This window comes from Ovis canadensis, chromosome 20, assembly GCF_042477335.2.
Source record: "Ovis canadensis isolate MfBH-ARS-UI-01 breed Bighorn chromosome 20, ARS-UI_OviCan_v2, whole genome shotgun sequence".
NCBI classification, from domain to species: Eukaryota; Metazoa; Chordata; class Mammalia; order Artiodactyla; family Bovidae; genus Ovis; species Ovis canadensis.
In genome coordinates, this window is record NC_091264.1 from 7381476 (window position 1) to 7402649 (window position 21174).

The window sequence follows — 21174 nt, forward strand, 5'->3', positions numbered from 1 at the left end:
CTTTCCCACAGGGCTGTCCCACGTGCACACGTGTTGGGAGTCGATCCTCGGCTTGAAAGTCAAGGCAGTGCAGGGAAAACTGGTTCCTCTGGAATGGACTGACACATCTCGGGGACTCTTGGAATGGTGTCACGACCCTGGAGTTCCTCTCGTCTATCCTGTGGAGAGCGCCTCCTCTTGAGATGCGACGGGAACGCCGGGAATTCTTTCCCTACGAAACAGGGAAAGGATCCCTCATCTCGAGCTAGGAGGCGGAAACGGGGCTCCCCTGGATGTGTGCGGGACCCACGTGCTTCCTCTCGAGTGGAGACGGGTATGTCGGGGAACTTCTTGAGTTGCAGCAAGGGTGTGAAGGACCCTTTGGAAGTTCCAGTGGTTAGACGTGATTAGCCTCGAGAAGCCTCAGCGGAAATGGGCCTCATCTCGCCTGGAGGGCAAAACCTCCTGGATTTTCTCGAGTTGCGGCAGGTGCTCTCGACTTACGACGGGGACCTCAGGGACCCGCTCTGGTGGCCTCAGGAAAGGCCAGTCCCCATGCGAGTTCCTCGGGGGCCTCTCGGGATTCCTCTCCCGTCGATGCCGGGGCCTAAGACCTTGTGTGGAGTCGGGGCCGGAACCTGAGGATTCCTCTCCAGTGCTGACATGGATCTTGGGGTACTTCTGGAGTCTCCCCAGGGGAGTCAGTCCTCGTCTCGAATGCGGGCATGCACTTGCGCTTTCCTCCAGAGCGGTAGCAGCAGTGTCACGCAGTCCGCCGCGTGGATCAAAGGATATATGGTTTTCCCTCGAGTCTTTCCCACGAGGCTTTCCCACGAGGCTTTCCCACAGGGCTGTCCCACGTGCACACGTGGTGGGAGTGGATCCTCGGCTTGAACGTCAAGGCAGTGCAGGGAAAACAGGTTCCTCTGGAATGGACTGACACATCTGGGGGACTCTTGGAATGGTGGCACGACCCTGGAGTTCCTCTCGCCTTTCCTGTGGAGAGCGCCTCCTCTTGAGATGCGACGGGAACGCCGGGAATTCTTTCCCTACGAAACAGGGAAAGGATCCCTCATCTCGAGCTAGGAGGCGGAAACGGGGCTCCCCTGGATGTGTGCGGGACCCCACGTGCTTCCTCTCGAGTGGAGACGGGTATGTTGGGGAACTTCTTGAGTTGCAGCAAGGATGTGAAGGACCCTTTGGAAGTTCCAGTGGTTAGACGTGATTAGCCTCGAGAAGCCTCAGCGGAAATGGGCCTCATCTCGCCTGGAGGGCAAAACCTTCTGGATTTTCTCGAGTTGCGGCAGGTGCTCTCGACTTACGACGGGGACCTCAGGGACCCGCTCTGGTGGCCTCAGGAAAGCCAGTCCCCATGCGAGTTCCACGGGGGCCTCTCGGGATTCCTCTCCCGTCGATGCTGGGGCCTAAGTCCTTGTGTGGAGTCGGGGCCGGAACCTGAGGATTCCTCTCCCGTGCTGACATGGATCTTGGGGTACTTCTGGAGTCTCCCCAGGGGAGTCAGTCCTCGTCTCGAATGCGGGCATGCACTTGCGCTTTCCTCCAGAGCGGTAGCAGCAGTGTCACGCAGTCCGCCGCGTGGATCAAAGGATCTATGGTTTTCCCTCGAGTCTTTCCCACGAGGCTTTCCCACGAGGCTTTCCCACAGGGCTGTCCCACGTGCACACGTGGTGGGAGTCGATCCTCGGCTTGAACGTCAAGGCAGTGCAGGGAAAACAGGTTCCTCTGGAATGGACTGACACATCTGGGGGACTCTTGGAATGGTGGCACGACACTGGAGTTCCTCTCGCCTTTCCTGTGGAGAGCGCCACCTCTTGAGATGCGACGGGAACGACGGGAATTCTTTCCCTAAGAAACAGGGAAAGGATCCCTCATCTCGAGCTAGGAGGCGGAAACGGGGCTCCCCTGGATGTATGCGGGACCCCACGTGCTTCCTCTCGAGTGGAGACGGGTATGTCGGGGAACTTCTTGAGTTGCAGCAAGGGTGTGAAGGACCCTTTGGAAGTTCCAGTGGTTAGACGTGATTACCCTCGAGAAGCCTCAGCAGAAATGGGCCTCATCTCGCCTGGAGGGCAAAACCTCCTGGATTTTCTCGAGTTGCGGCAGGTGCTCTCGACTTACGACGGGGACCTCAGGGACCCGCTCTGGTGGCCTCAGGAAAGGCCAGTCCCCATGCGAGTTCCTCGGGGGCCTCTCGGGATTCCTCTCCCGTCGATGCCGGGGCCTAAGACCTTGTATGGAGTCGGGGCCCGAACCTGAGGATTCCTCTCCAGTGCTGACATGGATCTTGGGGTACTTCTGGAGTCTCCCCAGGGGAGTCAGTCCTCGTCTCGAATGCGGGCATGCACTTGCGCTTTCCTCCAGAGCGGTAGCAGCAGTGTCACGCAGTCCGCCGCGTGGATCAAAGGATCTATGGTTTTCCCTCGAGTCTTTCCCACGAGGCTTTCCCACGAGGCTTTCCCACAGGGCTGTCCCACGTGCACACGTGGTGGGAGTCGATCCTCGGCTTGAACGTCAAGGCAGTGCAGGGAAAACAGGTTCCTCTGGAATGGACTGACACATCTGGGGGACTCTTGGAATGGTGGCACGACCCTGGAGTTCCTCTCGCCTTTCCTGTGGAGAGCGCCTCCTCTTGAGATGCGACGGGAACGCCGGGAATTCTTTCCCTACGAAACAGGGAAAGGATCCCTCATCTCGAGCTAGGAGGCCGAAACGGGGCTCCCCTGGATGTGTGCGGGACCCCACGTGCTTCCTCTCGAGTGGAGACGGGTATGTCGGGGAACTTCTTGAGTTGCAGCAAGGGTGTGAAGGACCCTTTGAAGTTCCAGTGGTTAGACGTGATTAGCCTCGAGAAGCCTCAGCGGAAATGGGCCTCATCTCACCTGGAGGGCAAAACCTCCTGGATTTTCTCGAGTTGCGGCAGGTGCTCTCGACTTACGACGGGGACCTCAGGGACCCGCTCTGGTGGCCTCAGGAAAGGCCAGTCCCCATGCGAGTTCCTCGGGGGCCTTTCGGCATTCCTCTCCCGTCGATGCCGGGGCCTAAGACCTTGTGTGGAGTCGGGGCCGGAACCTGAGGATTCCTCTCCTGTGCTGACATGGATCTTGGGGTACTTCTGGAGTCTCCCCAGGGGAGTCAGTCCTCGTCTCGAATGCGGGCATGCACTTGCGCTTTCCTCCAGAGCGGTAGCAGCAGTGTCACGCAGTCCGCCGCGTGGATCAAAGGATCTATGGTTTTCCCTCGAGTCTTTCCCACGAGGCTTTCCCACGAGGCTTTCCCACAGGGCTGTCCCACGTGCACACGTGGTGGGAGTCGATCCTCGGCTTGAACGTCAAGGCAGTGCAGGGAAAACAGGTTCCTCTGGAATGGACTGACACATCTGGGGGACTCTTGGAATGGTGGCACGACCCTGGAGTTCCTCTCGCCTTTCCTGTGGAGAGCGCCTCCTCTTGAGATGCGACGGGAACGCCGGGAATTCTTTCCCTACGAAACAGGGAAAGGATCCCTCATCTCGAGCTAGGAGGCCGAAACGGGGCTCCCCTGGATGTGTGCGGGACCCAACGTGCTTCCTCTCGAGTGGAGACGGGTATGTGGAGGAACTTCTTGAGTTGCAGCAAGGGTGTGAAGGACCCTTTGGAAGTTCCAGTGGTTAGACGTGATTAGCCTCGAGAAGCCTCAGCGGAAATGGGCCTCATCTCACCTGGAGGGCAAAACCTCCTGGATTTTCTCGAGTTGCGGCAGGTGCTCTCGACTTACAACGGGGACCTCAGGGACCCGCTCTGGTGGCCTCAGGAAAGGCCAGTCCCCATGCGAGTTCCTCGGGGGCCTTTCGGCATTCCTCTCCCGTCGATGCCGGGGCCTAAGACCTTGTGTGGAGTCGGGGCCGGAACCTGAGGATTCCTCTCCAGTGCTGACATGGATCTTGGGTTACTTCTGGAGTCTCCCCAGGGGAGTCAGTCCTCGTCTCGAATGCGGGCATGCACTTGCGCTTTCCTCCAGAGCGGTAGCAGCAGTGTCACGCAGTCCGCCGCGTGGATCAAAGGATCTATGGTTTTCCCTCGAGTCTTTCCCACGAGGCTTTCCCACGAGGCTTTCCCACAGGGCTGTCCCACGTGCACACGTGGTGGGAGTCGATCCTCGGCTTGAACGTCAAGGCAGTGCAGGGAAAACAGGTTCCTCTGGAATGGACTGACACATCTGGGGGACTCTTGGAATGGTGGCACGACCCTGGAGTTCCTCTCGCCTTTCCTGTGGAGAGCGCCTCCTCTTGAGATGCGACGGGAACGCCGGGAATTCTTTCCCTACGAAACAGGGAAAGGATCCCTCATCTCGAGCTAGGAGGCGGAAACGGGGCTCCCCTGGATGTGTGCGGGACCGCACGTGCTTCCTCTCGAGTGGAGACGGGTATGTCGGGGAACTTCTTGAGTTGCAGCAAGGGTGTGAAGGACCCTTTGGAAGTTCCAGTGGTTAGACGTGATTAGCCTCGAGAAGCCTCAGCGGAAATGGGCCTCATCTCGCCTGGAGGGCAAAACCTCCTGGATTTTCTCGAGTTGCAGCAGGTGCTCTCGACTTACGACGGGGACCTCAGGGACCCGCTCTGGTGGCCTCAGGAAAGGCCAGTCCCCATGCGAGTTCCTCGGGGGCCTCTCGGGATTCCTCTCCCGTCGATGCCGGGGCCTAAGACCTTGTGTGGAGTCGGGGCCGGAACCTGAGGATTCCTCTCCAGTGCTGACATGGATCTTGGGGTACTTCTCGAGTCTCCCCAGGGGAGTCAGTCCTCGTCTCGAATGCGGGCATGCACTTGCGCTTTCCTCCAGAGCGGTAGCAGCAGTGTCACGCAGTCCGCCGCGTGGATCAAAGGATCTATGTTTTTCCCTCGAGTCTTTCCCACGAGGCTTTCCCACGAGGCTTTCCCACAGGGCTGTCCCACGTGCACACGTGGTGGGAGTCGATCCTCGGCTTGAACGTCAAGGCAGTGCAGGGAAAACAGGTTCCTCTGGAATGGACTGACACATCTGGGGGACTCTTGGAATGGTGCCACGACCCTGGAGTTCCTCTCGCCTTTCCTGTGGAGAGCGCCACCTCTTGAGATGCGACGGGAACGCCGGGAATTCTTTCCCTACGAAACAGGGAAAGGATCCCTCATCTCGAGCTAGGAGGCGGAAACGGGGCTCCCCTGGATGTGTGCGGGACCCCACGTGCTTCCTCTGGAGTGGAGACGGGTATGTCGGGGAACTTCTTGAGTTGCAGCAAGGGTGTGAAGGACCCTTTGGAAGTTCCAGTGGTTAGACGTGATTAGCCTCGAGAAGCCTCAGCGGAAATGGGCCTCATCTCGCCTGGAGGGCAAAACCTCCTGGATTTTCTCGAGTTGCAGTAGGTGCTCTCGACTTACGACGGGGACCTCAGGGACCCGCTCTGGTGGCCTCAGGAAAGGCCAGTCCCCATGCGAGTTCCTCGCGGGCCTCTCGGGATTCCTCTCCCGTCGATGCCGGGGCCTAAGACCTTGTGTGGAGTCGGGGCCGGAACCTGAGGATTCCTCTCCAGTGCTGACATGGATCTTGGGGTACTTCTCGAGTCTCCCCAGGGGAGTCAGTCCTCGTCTCGAATGCGGGCATGCACTTGCGCTTTCCTCCAGAGCGGTAGCAGCAGTGTCACGCAGTCCGCCGCGTGGATCAAAGGATCTATGGTTTTCCCTCGAGTCTTTCCCACGAGGCTTTCCCACGAGGCTTTCCCACAGGGCTGTCCCACGTGCACACGTGGTGGGAGTGGATCCTCGGCTTGAACGTCAAGGCAGTGCAGGGAAAACAGGTTCCTCTGGAATGGACTGACACATCTGGGGGACTCTTGGAATGGTGGCACGACCCTGGAGTTCCTCTCGCCTTTCCTGTGGAGAGCGCCTCCTCTTGAGATGCGACGGGAACGCCGGGAATTCTTTCCCTACGAAACAGGGAAAGGATCCCTCATCTCGAGCTAGGAGGCCGAAACGGGGCTCCCCTGGATGTGTGCGGGACCCCACGTGCTTCCTCTCGAGTGGAGACGGGTATGTCGGGGAACTTCTTGAGTTGCAGCAAGGGTGTGAAGGACCCTTTGGAAGTTCCAGTGGTTAGACGTGATTAGCCTCGAGAAGCCTCAGCGGAAATGGGCCTCATCTCACCTGGAGGGCAAAACCTCCTGGATTTTCTCGAGTTGCGGCAGGTGCTCTCGACTTACGACGGGGACCTCAGGGACCCGCTCTGGTGGCCTCAGGAAAGGCCAGTCCCCATGCGAGTTCCTCGGGGGCCTTTCGGCATTCCTCTCCCGTCGATGCCGGGGCCTAAGACCTTGTGTGGAGTCGGGGCCGGAACCTGAGGATTCCTCTCCTGTGCTGACATGGATCTTGGGGTACTTCTGGAGTCTCCCCAGGGGAGTCAGTCCTCGTCTCGAATGCGGGCATGCACTTGCGCTTTCCTCCAGAGCGGTAGCAGCAGTGTCACGCAGTCCGCCGCGTGGATCAAAGGATCTATGGTTTTCCCTCGAGTCTTTCCCACGAGGCTTTCCCACGAGGCTTTCCCACAGGGCTGTCCCACGTGCACACGTGGTGGGAGTCGATCCTCGGCTTGAACGTCAAGGCAGTGCAGGGAAAACAGGTTCCTCTGGAATGGACTGACACATCTGGGGGACTCTTGGAATGGTGGCACGACCCTGGAGTACCTCTCGCCTTTCCTGTGGAGAGCGCCTCCTCTTGAGATGCGACGGGAACGCCGGGAATTCTTTCCCTACGAAACAGGGAAAGGATCCCTCATCTCGAGCTAGGAGGCGGAAACGGGGCTCCCCTGGATGTGTGCGGGACCCAACGTGCTTCCTCTCGAGTGGAGACGGGTATGTGGGGGAACTTCTTGAGTTGCAGCAAGGGTGTGAAGGACCCTTTGGAAGTTCCAGTGGTTAGACGTGATTAGCCTCGAGAAGCCTCAGCGGAAATGGGCCTCATCTCACCTGGAGGGCAAAACCTCCTGGATTTTCTCGAGTTGCGGCAGGTGCTCTCGACTTACGACGGGGACCTCAGGGACCCGCTCTGGTGGCCTCAGGAAAGGCCAGTCCCCATGCGAGTTCCTCGGGGGCCTTTCGGCATTCCTCTCCCGTCGATGCCGGGGCCTAAGACCTTGTGTGGAGTCGGGGCCGGAACCTGAGGATTCCTCTCCAGTGCTGACATGGATCTTGGGGTACTTCTGGAGTCTCCCCAGGGGAGTCAGTCCTCGTCTCGAATGCGGGCATGCACTTGCGCTTTCCTCCAGAGCGGTAGCAGCAGTGTCACGCAGTCCGCCGCGTGGATCAAAGGATCTATGGTTTTCCCTCGAGTCTTTCCCACGAGGCTTTCCCACGAGGCTTTCCAACAGGGCTGTCCCACGTGCACACGTGGTGGGAGTCGATCCTCGGCTTGAACGTCAAGGCAGTGCAGGGAAAACAGGTTCCTCTGGAATGGACTGACACATCTGGGGGACTCTTGGAATGGTGGCACGACCCTGGAGTTCCTCTCGCCTTTCCTGTGGAGAGCGCCTCCTCTTGAGATGCGACGGGAACGCCGGGAATTCTTTCCCTACGAAACAGGGAAAGGATCCCTCATCTCGAGCTAGGAGGCGGAAACGGGGCTCCCCTGGATGTGTGCGGGACCCCACGTGCTTCCTCTGGAGTGGAGACGGGTATGTCGGGGAACTTCTTGAGTTGCAGCAAGGGTGTGAAGGACCCTTTGGAAGTTCCAGTGGTTAGACGTGATTAGCCTCGAGAAGCCTCAGCGGAAATGGGCCTCATCTCGCCTGGAGGGCAAAACCTCCTGGATTTTCTCGAGTTGCAGCAGGTGCTCTCGACTTACGACGGGGACCTCAGGGACCCGCTCTGGTGGCCTCAGGAAAGGCCAGTCCCCATGCGAGTTCCTCGGGGGCCTCTCGGGATTCCTCTCCCGTCGATGCCGGGGCCTAAGACCTTGTGTGGAGTCGGGGCCGGAACCTGAGGATTCCTCTCCAGTGCTGACATGGATCTTGGGGTACTTCTCGAGTCTCCCCAGGGGAGTCAGTCCTCGTCTCGAATGCGGGCATGCACTTGCGCTTTCCTCCAGAGCGGTAGCAGCAGTGTCACGCAGTCCGCCGCGTGGATCAAAGGATCTATGGTTTTCCCTCGAGTCTTTCCCACGAGGCTTTCCCACGAGGCTTTCCCACAGGGCTGTCCCACGTGCACACGTGGTGGGAGTCGATCCTCGGCTTGAACGTCAAGGCAGTGCAGGGAAAACAGGTTCCTCTGGAATGGACTGACACATCTGGGGGTCTCTTGGAATGGTGCCACGACCCTGGAGTTCCTCTCGCCTTTAATGTGGAGAGCGCCACCTCTTGAGATGCGACGGGAACGCCGGGAATTCTTTCCCTACGAAACAGGGAAAGGATCCCTCATCTCGAGCTAGGAGGCGGAAACGGGGCTCCCATGGATGTGTGCGGGACCCCACGTGCTTCCTCTGGAGTGGAGACGGGTATGTCGCGGAACTGCTTCAGTTTCAGCAAGGGTGTGAAGGACCCTTTGGAAGTTCCAGTGGTTAGACGTGATTAGCCTCGAGAAGCCTCAGCGGAAATGGGCCTCATCTCGCCTGGAGGGCAAAACCTCCTGGATTTTCTCGAGTTGCGGCACGTGCTCTCGACTTACGATGGGGACCTCAGGGACCCGCTCTGGTGGCCTCAGGAAAGGCCTGTCCCCATGCGAGTTCCTCTAGGGCATCTCGGGATTCCTCTCCCGTCGATGCCGGGGCCTAAGAACTTGTGTGGAGTCGGGGCCGGAACCTGAGGATTCCTCTCCAGTGCTGACATGGATCTTGGGGTAATTCTGGAGTCTCCCCAGGGGAGTCAGTCCTCGTCTCTAATGCGGGCATGCACTTGCGCTTTCCTCCAGAGCGGTAGCAGCAGTGTCACGCAGTCCGCCGCGTGGATCAAAGGATCTATGGTTTTCCCTCGAGTCTTTCCCACGAGGCTTTCCCACGAGACTTTCCCACAGGGCTGTCCCACGTGCACAAGTGGTGGGAGTGGATCCTCGGCTTGAACGTCAAGGCAGTGCAGGGAAAACAGGTTCCTCTGGAATGGACTGACACATCTGGGGGACTCTTGGAATGGTGGCACGACCCTGGAGTTCCTCTCGCCTTTCCTGTGGAGAGCGCCTCCTCTTGAGATGCGACGGGAACGCCGGGAATTCTTTCCCTACGAAACAGGGAAAGGATCCCTCATCTCGAGGTAGGAGGCGGAAACGGGGCTCCCCTGGATGTGTGCGGGACCCCACGTGCTTTCTCTCGAGTGGAGACGGGTATGTCGGGGAACTTCTTGAGTTGCAGCAAGGGTGTGAAGGACCCTTTGGAAGTTCCAGTGGTTAGATGTGATTAGCCTCGAGAAGCCTCAGCGGAAATGGGCCTCATCTCGCCTGGAGGGCAAAACCTCCTGGATTTTCTCGAGTTGCGGCAGGTGCTCTCGACTTACGACGGGGACCTCAGGGACCCGCTCTGGTGGCCTCAGGAAAGGCCAGTCCCCATGCGAGTTCCTCGGGGGCCTTTCGGCATTCCTCTCCCGTCGATGGCGGGGCCTAAGACCTTGTGTGGAGTCGGGGCAGGAACCTGAGGATTCCTCTCCAGTGCTGACATGGATCTTGGGGTACTTCTGGAGTCTCCCCAGGGGAGTCAGTCCTCGTCTCGGATGCGGGCATGCATTTGCGCTTTCCTCCAGAGCGGTAGCAGCAGTGTCACGCAGTCCGCCGCGTGGATCAAAGGATCTATGGTTTTCCCTCGAGTCTTTCCCACGAGGCTTTCCCACGAGGCTTTCCCTCAGGGCTGTCCCACGTGCACACGTGGTAGGAGTCGATCCTCGGCTTGAACGTCAAGGCAGTGCAGGGAAAACAGGTTCCTCTGGAATGGACTGACACATCTGGGGGACTCTTGGAATGGTGGCACGACCCTGGAGTTCCTCTCGCCTTTCCTTTGGAGAGCGCCTCCTCTTGAGATGCGACGGGAACGCCGGGAATTCTTTCCCTACGAAACAGGGAAAGGATCCCTCATCTCGAGCTAGGAGGCGGAAACGGGGCTCCCCTGGATGTGTGCGGGACACCACGTGCTTCCTCTCGAGTGGAGACGGGTATGTCGGGGAACTTCTAGAGTTTCAGCAAGGGTGTGAAGGACCCCTTGGAAGTTCCAGTGGTTAGACGTGATTCGACTGGAGAAGCCTCACCGGAAATGGGCCTCATCTCGCCTGGAGGGCAAAACCTCCTGGATTTTCTCGAGTTGCGGCAGGTGCTCTCGACTCACGACGGGGACCTCAGGGACCCGCTCTGCTGGCTCAGGAAAGGCCAGTCCCCATGCGAGTTCCTCGGGGGCCTCTCGGGATTCCTCTCCCTTCGATGCCGGGGCCTAAGACCTTGTGTGGAGTCGGGGCAGGAACCTGAGGATTCCTCTCCAGTGCTGACATGGATCTTGGGGTATTTCTCGAGTCTCCCCAGGGGAGTCAGTCCTCGTCTCGAATGCGGGCATGCACTTGCGCTTTCCTCCAGAGCGGTAGCAGCAGTGTCACGCAGTCCGCCGCGTGGATCAAAGGATCTATGGTTTTCCCTCGAGTCTTTCCCACGAGGCTTTCCCACGAGGCTTTCCCACAGGGCTGTCCCACGTGCACACGTGGTGGGAGTCGATCCTCGGCTTGAACGTCAAGGCAGTGCAGGGAAAACAGGTTCCTCTGGAATGGACTGACACATCTGGGGGTCTCTTAGAATGGTGCCACGACCCTGGAGTTCCTCTCGCCTTTCCTGTGGAGAGCGCCACCTCTTGAGATGCGACGGGAACGCCGGGAATTCTTTCCCTACGAAACAGGGAAAGGATCCCTCATCTCGAGCTAGGAGGCGGAAACGGGGCTCCCCTGGATGTGTGCGGGACCCCACGTGCTTCCTCTGGAGTGGAGACGGGTATGTCGCGGAACTGCTTCAGTTTCAGCAAGGGTGTGAAGGACCCTTTGGAAGTTCCAGTGGTTAGACGTGATTAGCCTCGAGAAGCCTCAGCGGAAATGGGCCTCATCTCGCCTGGAGGGCAAAACCTCCTGGATTTTCTCGAGTTGCAGCAGGTGCTCTCGACTTACGACGGGGACCTCAGGGACCCGCTCTGGTGGCCTCAGGAAAGGCCAGTCCCCATGCGAGTTCCTCGGGGGCCTCTCGGGATTCCTCTCCCGTCGATGCCGGGGCCTAAGACCTTGTGTGGAGTCGGGGCCGGAACCTGAGGATTCCTCTCCAGTGCTGACATGGATCTTGGGGTACTTCTCGAGTCTCCCCAGGGGAGTCAGTCCTCGTCTCGAATGCGGGCATGCACTTGCGCTTTCCTCCAGAGCGGTAGCAGCAGTGTCACGCAGTCCGCCGCGTGGATCAAAGGATCTATGGTTTTCCCTCGAGTCTTTCCCACGAGGCTTTCCCACGAGGCTTTCCCACAGGGCTGTCCCACGTGCACACGTGGTGGGAGTCGATCCTCGGCTTGAACGTCAAGGCAGTGCAGGGAAAACAGGTTCCTCTGGAATGGACTGACACATCTGGGGGTCTCTTGGAATGGTGCCACGACCCTGGAGTTCCTCTCGCCTTTCCTGTGGAGAGCGCCACCTCTTGAGATGCGACGGGAACGCCGGGAATTCTTTCCCTACGAAACAGGGAAAGGATCCCTCATCTCGAGCTAGGAGGCGGAAACGGGGCTCCCCTGGATGTGTGCGGGACCCCACGTGCTTCCTCTGGAGTGGAGACGGGTATGTCGCGGAACTGCTTCAGTTGCAGCAAGGGTGTGAAGGACCCTTTGGAAGTTCCAGTGGTTAGACGTGATTAGCCTCGAGAAGCCTCAGCGGAAATGGGCCTCATCTCGCCTGGAGGGCAAAACCTCCTGGATTTTCTCGAGTTGCGGCAAGTGCTCTCGACTTACGATGGGGACCTCAGGGACCCGCTCTGGTGGCCTCAGGAAAGGCCAGTCCCCATGCGAGTTCCTCTAGGGCATCTCGGGATTCCTCTCCCGTCGATGCCGGGGCCTAAGACCTTGTGTGGAGTCGGGGCCGGAACCTGAGGATTCCTCTCCAGTGCTGACATGGATCTTGGGGTAATTCTGGAGTCTCCCCAGGGGAGTCAGTCCTCGTCTCTAATGCGGGCATGCACTTGCGCTTTCCTCCAGAGCGGTAGCAGCAGTGTCACGCAGTCCGCCTAGTGGATCAAAGGATCTATGGTTTTCCCTCGAGTCTTTCCCACGAGGCTTTCCCACGAGACTTTCCCACAGGGCTGTCCCACGTGCACACGTGGTGGGAGTGGATCCTCGGCTTGAACGTCAAGGCAGTGCAGGGAAAACAGGTTCCTCTGGAATGGACTGACACATCTGGGGGACTCTTGGAATGGTGGCACGACCCTGGAGTTCCTCTCGCCTTTCCTGTGGAGAGCGCCTCCTCTTGAGAGTCGACGGGAACGCCGGGAATTCTTTCCCTACGAAACAGGGAAAGGATCCCTCATCTCGAGGTAGGAGGCGGAAACGGGGCTCCCCTGGATGTGTGCGGGACCCCACGTGCTTCCTCTCGAGTGGAGACGGGTATGTCGGGGAACTTCTTGAGTTGCAGCAAGGGTGTGAAGGACCCTTTGGAAGTTCCAGTGGTTAGACGTGATTAGCCTCGAGAAGCCTCAGCGGAAATGGGCCTCATCTCGCCTGGAGGGCAAAACCTCCTGGATTTTCTCGAGTTGCGGCAGGTGCTCTCGACTTACGACGGGGACCTCAGGGACCCGCTCTGGTGGCCTCAGGAAAGGCCAGTCCCCATGCGAGTTCCTCGGGGGCCTCTCGGGATTCCTCTCCCGTCGATGCCGGGGCCTAAGACCTTGTGTGGAGTCGGGGCCGGAACCTGAGGATTCCTCTCCAGTGCTGACATGGATCTTGGGGTACTTCTGGAGTCTCCCCAGGGGAGTCAGTCCTCGTCTCGGATGCGGGCATGCATTTGCGCTTTCCTCCAGAGCGGTAGCAGCAGTGTCACGCAGTCCGCCGCGTGGATCAAAGGATCTATGGTTTTCCCTCGAGTCTTTCCCACGAGGCTTTCCCACGAGGCTTTCCCTCAGGGCTGTCCCACGTGCACACGTGGTAGGAGTCGATCCTCGGCTTGAACGTCAAGGCAGTGCAGGGAAAACAGGTTCCTCTGGAATGGACTGACACATCTGGGGGACTCTTGGAATGGTGGCACGACCCTGGAGTTCCTCTCGCCTTTCCTTTGGAGAGCGCCTCCTCTTGAGATGCGACGGGAACGCCGGGAATTCTTTCCCTACGAAACAGGGAAAGGATCCCTCATCTCGAGCTAGGAGGCGGAAACGGGGCTCCCCTGGATGTGTGCGGGACACCACGTGCTTCCTCTCGAGTGGAGACGGGTATGTCGGGGAACTTCTAGAGTTGCAGCAAGGGTGTGAAGGACCCCTTGGATGTTCCAGTGGTTAGACGTGATTCGCCTCGAGAAGCCTCAGCGGAAATGGGCCTCATCTCGCCTGGAGGGCAAAACCTCCTGGATTTTCTCGAGTTGCGGCAGGTGCTCTCGACTTACGACGGGGACCTCAGGGACCCGCTCTGGTGGCCTCAGGAAAGGCCAGTCCCCATGCGAGTTCCTCGGGGGCCTCTCGGGATTCCTCTCCCGTCGATGCCGGGGCCTAAGACCTTGTGTGGAGTCGGGGCCGGAACCTGAGGATTCCTCTCCAGTGCTGACATGGATCTTGGGGTACTTCTGGATTCTCCCCAGGGGAGTCAGTCCTCGTCTCGAATGCGGGCATGCACTTGCGCTTTCCTCCAGAGCGGTAGCAGCAGTGTCACGCAGTCCGCCGCGTGGATCAAAGGATCTATGGTTTTCCCTCGAGTCTTTCCCACGAGGCTTTCCCACGAGGCTTTCCCACAGGGCTGTCCCACGTTCACACGTGGTGGGAGTCGATCCTCGGCTTGAACGTCAAGGCAGTGCAGGGAAAACAGGTTCCTCTGGAATGGACTGACACATCTGGGGGACTCTTGGAATGGTGGCACGACCCTGGAGTTCCTCTCGCCTTTCCTGTGGAGAGCGCCTCCTCTTGAGATGCGACGGGAACGCCGGGAATTCTTTCCCTACGAAACAGGGAAAGGATCCCTCATCTCGAGCTAGGAGGCGGAAACGGGGCTCCCCTGGATGTGTGCGGCACCCCACGTGCTTCCTCTCGAGTGGAGACGGGTATGTCGGGGAACTTCTTGAGTTGCAGTAAGGGTGTGAAGGACCCTTTGGAAGTTCCAGTGGTTAGACGTGATTAGCCTCGAGAAGCCTCAGCGGAAATGGGCCTCATCTCGCCTGGAGGGCAAAACCCCCTGGATTTTCTCGAGTTGCGGCAGGTGCTCTCGACTTACGACGGGGACCTCAGGGACCCGCTCTGGTGGCCTCAGGAAAGGATAGTCCCCATGCGAATTCCTCGGGGGCCTCTCGGGATTACTCTCCCTTCGATGCCGGGGCCTAAGACCTTGTGTGGAGTCGGGGCCGGAACCTGAGGATTCCTCTCCAGTGCTTACATGGATCTTGGGGTACTTCTGGAGTCTCCCCAGGGGAGTCAGTCCTCGTCTCGAATGCGGGCATGCACTTGCGCTTTCCTCCAGAGCGGTAGCAGCAGTGTCACGCAGTCCGCCGCGTGGATCAAAGGATCTATGGTTTTCCTTCGAGTCTTTCCCACGAGGCTTTCCCAGGAGGCTTTCCCACAGGGCTGTCCCACGTGCACAGGTGGTGGGAGTCGATCCTCGGCTTGAACGTCAAGGCAGTGCAGGGAAAACAGGCTCCTCTGTAATGCACTGACACATCTGGGCGTCTCTTGGAATGGTGGCACGACCCTGGAGTTCCTCTCGCCTCTCCTGTGGAGAGCGCCTCCTCTTGAGATGCGACGGGAACGCCGGGAATTCTTTCCCTACGAAACAGGGAAAGGATCCCTCATCTCGAGCTAGGAGGCGGAAACGGGGCTCCCCTGGATGTGTGCGGGACCCCACGTGCTTCCTCTCGAGTGGAGACGGGTATGTCGGGGAACTTCTTGAGTTGCAGCAAGGGTTTGAAGGACCCTTTGGAAGTTCCAGTGGTTAGAAGTGCTTGGCCTCGAGAAGCCTCAGCGGAAATGGGCCTCATCTCGCCTGGAGGGCAAAACCTCCTGGATTTTCTCGAGTTGCGGCAGGTGCTCTCGACTTACGACGGGGACCTCAGGGACCCGCTCTGGTGGCCTCAGGAAAGGCCAGTCCCCATGCGAGTTCCTCGGGGGCCTCTCGGGATTCCTCTCCCGTCGATGCCGGGGCCTAAGACCTTGTGTGGAGTCGGGGCCCGAACCTGAGGATTCCTCTCCAGTGCTGACATGGATCTTGGGGTACTTCTGGAGTCTCCCCAGGGGAGTCAGTCCTCGTCTCGAATGGGGGCATGCACTTGCACTTTCCTCCAGAGCGGTAGCAGCAGTGTCACGCAGTCCGCCACGTGGATCAAAGGATCTATGGTTTTCTCTCGAGACTTTCCCACGAGGCTTTCCCACGAGGCTTTCCCACAGGGCTGTCCCACGTGCACACGTGGTGGGAGTCGATCCTCGGCTTGAACGTCAAGGCAGTGCAGGGAAAACAGGTTCCTCTGGAATGGACTGACACGTCTGGGGGACTCTTGGAATGGTGGCACGACCCTGGAGTTCCTCTCGCCTTTCCTGTGGAGAGTGCCTCCTCTTGAGATGCGACGGGAACGCCGGGAATTCTTTCCCTACGAAACAGGGACACGATCCCTCATCTCGAGCTAGGAGGCGGAAACGGGGCTCCCCTGGATGTGTGCGGGACCCCACGTGCTTCCTCTCGAGTGTAGACGGGTATGTCGCGGAACTGCTTGAGTTGCAGCAAGGGTGTGAAGGACCCTTTGGAAGTTACAGTGGTTAGATGTGATTAGCCTCCAGAAGCCTCAGCGGAAATGGGCCTCATCTCGCCTGGAGGGCAAAACTTCCTGGATTTTCTCTAGTTGCGGCAGGTGCTCTCGACTTACGACGGGGACCTCAGGGACCCGCTCTGGTGGCCTCAGGACAGGCCAGTCCCAATGCGAGTTCCTCGGGGGCCTCTCGGGATTCATCTCCCGTCGATGCTGGGGCCTAAGACCTTGTGTGGAGTCGGGGCCGGAACCTGAGGATTCCTCTCCAGTGCTGACATGGATCTTGGGGTATTTCTGGAGTCTCCCCAGGGGAGTCAGTCCTCGTCTCGAATGCGGGCATGCACTTGCGCTTTCCTCCAGAGCGGTAGCAGCAGTGTCACGCAGTCCGCCGCGTGGATCAAAGGATCTATGGTTTTCCCTCGAGTCTTTCCCATGAGGCTTTCCCACGAGGCTTTCCCACAGGGCTGTCCCACGTGCACACGTGGTGGGAGTGGATCCTCGGCTTGAACATCAAGGCAGTTCAGGGAAAACAGGTTCCTCTGGAATGGACTGACACATCTGGGGGACTCTTGGAATGGTGGCACGACCCTGGAGTTCCTCTCGCCTTTCCAGTGGAGAGCGCCTCCTCTTGAGATGCGACGGGAACGCCGGGAATTCTTTCCCTAAGAAACAGGGAAAGGATCCCTCATCTCGAGCTGGGAGGCGGAAACGGGGCTCCCCTGGATGTGTGCGGGACCCTTGTGCTTCCTCTCGAGGGGAGACGGGTATGTCGGGGAACTTCTTGGGTTGCAGCAAGGGTGTGAAGGACCCTTTGGAAATTCCAGTGGTTAGATGTGATTAGCCTCGAGAAGCCTCAGCGGAAATGGGCCTCATCTCGCCTGGAGGTCAAAACCTCCTGGATTTTCTCGAGTTGCGGCAGGTGCTCTCGACTTATGACGTGGACCTCAGGGACCCTCTCTGGTGGCCTCAGGAAAGCCCAGTCCCCATGCGAGTTCTTCGGGGGCCACTCCGGATTCCTCTCCCGTCGATGCCGGGGCCTAAGACCTTGTGTGGAGTCGGGGCCGGAACCTGAGGATTCCTCTCCAGTGCTGACATGGATCTTGGGGTACTTCTGGAGTCTCCTCAGGGGAGTCAGTCCTCGTCTCGAATGAGGGCATGCACTTGCGCTTTCCTCCAGAGCGGTAGCAACAGTGTCACGCAGTCCGCCGCGTGGATCAAAGGATCTATGGTTTTCCCTCGAGTCTTTCCCACGAGGCTTTCCCACGAGGCTTTCCCACAGGGCTGTCCCACGTGCACACGTGGTGGGAGTGGATCCTCGGCTTGAACGTCAAGGCAGTGCAGGGAAAACAGGTTCCTCTGGAATGGACTGACACATCTGTGGGACTCTTAGAATGGTGGCACGACCCTGGAGTTCCTCTCGCCTTTCCTGTGGAGAGCGCCTCCTCTTGAGATGCGACGGGAACGCCGGGAAATCTTTCCCTACGAAACAGGGAAAGGATCCCTCATCTCGAGCTAGGAGGCGGAAACGGGGCTCCCCTGGATGTGTGCGGGACCCCACGTGCTTCCTCTCGAGTGGAAACTGGTATGTCGGGGAACTTCTTGAGTTGCAGCAAGGGTGTGAAGGACCCTTTGGAAGTTCCAGTGGTTAGATGTGATTGGCCTCGAGAAGCCTCAGCGGAAATGGGCCTCATCTCGCCTGGAGGGCAAATCCTCCTGGATTTTCTCGAGTTGCGGCAGGTGCTCTCGACTTACGACGGGGACCTCAGGGACCCGCTCTGGTGGCCTCAGGAAAGGCCAGTCCCCATGCGAGTTCCTCGGGGGCCTCTCGGGATTCCTCTCCCGTCGATTCCGGGGCCTAAGACCTTGTGTGGAGTAGGGGCCGGAACCTGAGGATTCCTCTCCAGTGCTGACATGGATCTTGGGGTACTTCTGGAGTCTCCCCAGGGGAGTCAGTCCTCGTCTCGAATGCGGGCATGCACTTGCCCTTTCCTCCAGAGCGGTAGCAGCAGTGTCACGCAGTCCGCCGCGTGGATCAAAGGATCTATGGTTTTCCCTCGAGTCTTTCCAACGAGGCTTTCCCACGCGGCTTTCCCACAGGGCTGTCCCACGTGCACACGTGGTGGGAGTCGATCCTCGGCTTGAACCTCAAGGCAGTGCAGGGAAAACAGGTTCCTCTGGAATGGACTGACACATCTGGGGGACTCTTGGAATGGTGGCACGACCCTGGAGTTCCTCTTGCCTTTCCAGTGGAGAGCGCCTCCTCTTGAGGGCGCCTCCTCTTGAGATGCGACGGGAACGCCGGGAATTCTTTCCCTACGAAACAGGGAAAGGATCCCTCATCTCGAGCTAGGAGGCCGAAACGGGGCTCCCCTGGATGTGTGCGGGACCCCACGTGCTTCCTCTCGAGTGTAGACGGGTATGTCGCGGAACTGCTTGAGTTGCAGCAAGGGTGTGAAGGACCCTTTGGAAGTTACAGTGGTTAGATGTGATTAGCCTCCAGAAGCCTCAGCGGAAATGGGCCTCATCTCGCCTGGAGGGCAAAACTTCCTGGATTTTCTCTAGTTGCGGCAGGTGCTCTCGACTTACGACGGGGACCTCAGGGACCCGCTCTGGTGGCCTCAGGACAGGCCAGTCCCAATGCGAGTTCCTCGGGGGCCTCTCGGGATTCATCTCCCGTCGATGCTGGGGCCTAAGACCTTGTGTGGAGTCGGGGCCGGAACCTGAGGATTCCTCTCCAGTGCTGACATGGATCTTGGGGTATTTCTGGAGTCTCCCCAGGGGAGTCAGTCCTCGTCTCGAATGCGGGCATGCACTTGCGCTTTCCTCCAGAGCGGTAGCAGCAGTGTCACGCAGTCCGCCGCGTGGATCAAAGGATCTATGGTTTTCCCTCGAGTCTTTCCCATGAGGCTTTCCCACGAGGCTTTCCCACAGGGCTGTCCCACGTGCACACGTGGTGGGAGTGGATCCTCGGCTTGAACATCAAGGCAGTTCAGGGAAAACAGGTTCCTCTGGAATGGACTGACACATCTGGGGGACTCTTGGAATGGTGGCACGACCCTGGAGTTCCTCTCGCCTTTCCAGTGGAGAGCGCCTCCTCTTGAGATGCGACGGGAACGCCGGGAATTCTTTCCCTAAGAAACAGGGAAAGGATCCCTCATCTCGAGCTGGGAGGCGGAAACGGGGCTCCCCTGGATGTGTGCGGGACCCTTGTGCTTCCTCTCGAGGGGAGACGGGTATGTCGGGGAACTTCTTGGGTTGCAGCAATGGTGTGAAGGACCCTTTGGAAATTCCAGTGGTTACATGTGATTAGCCTCGAGAAGCCTCAGCGGAAATGGGCCTCATCTCGCCTGGAGGTCAAAACCTCCTGGATTTTCTCGAGTTGCGGCAGGTGCTCTCGACTTATGACGTGGACCTCAGGGACCCTCTCTGGTGGCCTCAGGAAAGCCCAGTCCCCATGCGAGTTCTTCGGGGGCCACTCCGGATTCCTCTCCCGTCGATGCCGGGGCCTAAGACCTTGTGTGGAGTCGGGGCCGGAACCTGAGGATTCCTCTCCAGTGCTGACATGGATCTTGGGGTACTTCTGGAGTCTCCTCAGGGGAGTCAGTCCTCGTCTCGAATGAGGGCATGCACTTGCGCTTTCCTCCAGAGCGGTAGCAACAGTGTCACGCAGTCCGCCGCGTGGATCAAAGGATCTATGGTTTTCCCTCGAGTCTTTCCCACGAGGCTTTCCCACGAGGCTTTCCCACAGGGCTGTCCCACGTGCACACGTGGTGGGAGTGGATCCTCGGCTTGAACGTCAAGGCAGTGCAGGGAAAACAGGTTCCTCTGGAATGGACTGACACATCTGGGGGACTCTTAGAATGGTGGCACGACCCTGGAGTTCCTCTCGCCTTTCCTGTGGAGAGCGCCTCCTCTTGAGATGCGACGGGAACGCCGGGAAATCTTTCCCTACGAAACAGGGAAAGGATCCCTCATCTCGAGCTAGGAGGCGGAAACGGGGCTCCCCTGGATGTGTGCGGGACCCCACGTGCTTCCTCTCGAGTGGAAACTGGTATGTCGGGGAACTTCTTGAGTTGCAGCAAGGGTGTGAAGGACCCTTTGGAAGTTCCAGTGGTTAGATGTGATTGGCCTCGAGAAGCCTCAGCGGAAATGGGCCTCATCTCGCCTGGAGGGCAAATCCTCCTGGATTTTCTCGAGTTGCGGCAGGTGCTCTCGACTTACGACGGGGACCTCAGGGACCCGCTCTGGTGGCCTCAGGAAAGGCCAGTCCCCATGCGAGTTCCTCGGGGGCCTCTCGGGATTCCTCTCCCGTCGATTCCGGGGCCTAAGACCTTGTGTGGAGTAGGGGCCGGAACCTGAGGATTCCTCTCCAGTGCTGACATGGATCTTGGGGTACTTCTGGAGTCTCCCCAGGGGAGTCAGTCCTCGTCTCGAATGCGGGCATGCACTTGCCCTTTCCTCCAGAGCGGTAGCAGCAGTGTCACGCAGTCCGCCGCGTGGATCAAAGGATCTATGGTTTTCCCTCGAGTCTTTCCAACGAGGCTTTCCCACGAGGCTTTCCCACAGGGCTGTCCCACGTGCACACGTGGTGGGAGTCGATCCTCGGCTTGAACCTCAAGGCAGTGCAGGGAAAACAGGTTCCTCTGGAATGGACTGACACATCTGGGGGACTCTTGGAATGGTGGCACGACCCTGGAGTTCCTCTTGCCTTTCCAGTGGAGAGCGCCTCCTCTTGAGAGCGCCTCCTCTTGAGATGCGACGGGAACGCCGGGAATTCTTTCCCTACGAAACAGGGAAAGGATCCCTCATCTCGAGCTAGGAGGCGGAAACGGGGCTCCCCTGGATGTGTGCGGGACCCCACGTGCTTCCTCTCGAGTGGAGACGGGTATGTCGGGGAACTTCTTGAGTTGCAGCAAGGGTGTGAAGGACCCTTTGGAAGTTCCAGTGGTTAGACGTGATTAGCCTCGAGAAGCCTCAGCGGAAATGGGCCTCATCTCGCCTGGAGGGCAAAACCCCCTGGATTTTCTCGAGTTGCGGCAGGTGCTCTCGACTTACGACGGGGACCTCAGGGACCCGCTCTGGTGGCCTCAGGAAAGGATAGTCCCCATGCGAATTCCTCGGGGGCCTCTCGGGATTACTCTCCCTTCGATGCCGGGGCCTAAGACCTTGTGTGGAGTCGGGGCCGGAACCTGAGGATTCCTCTCCAGTGCTTACATGGATCTTGGGGTACTTCTGGAGTCTCCCCAGGGGAGTCAGTCCTCGTCTCGAA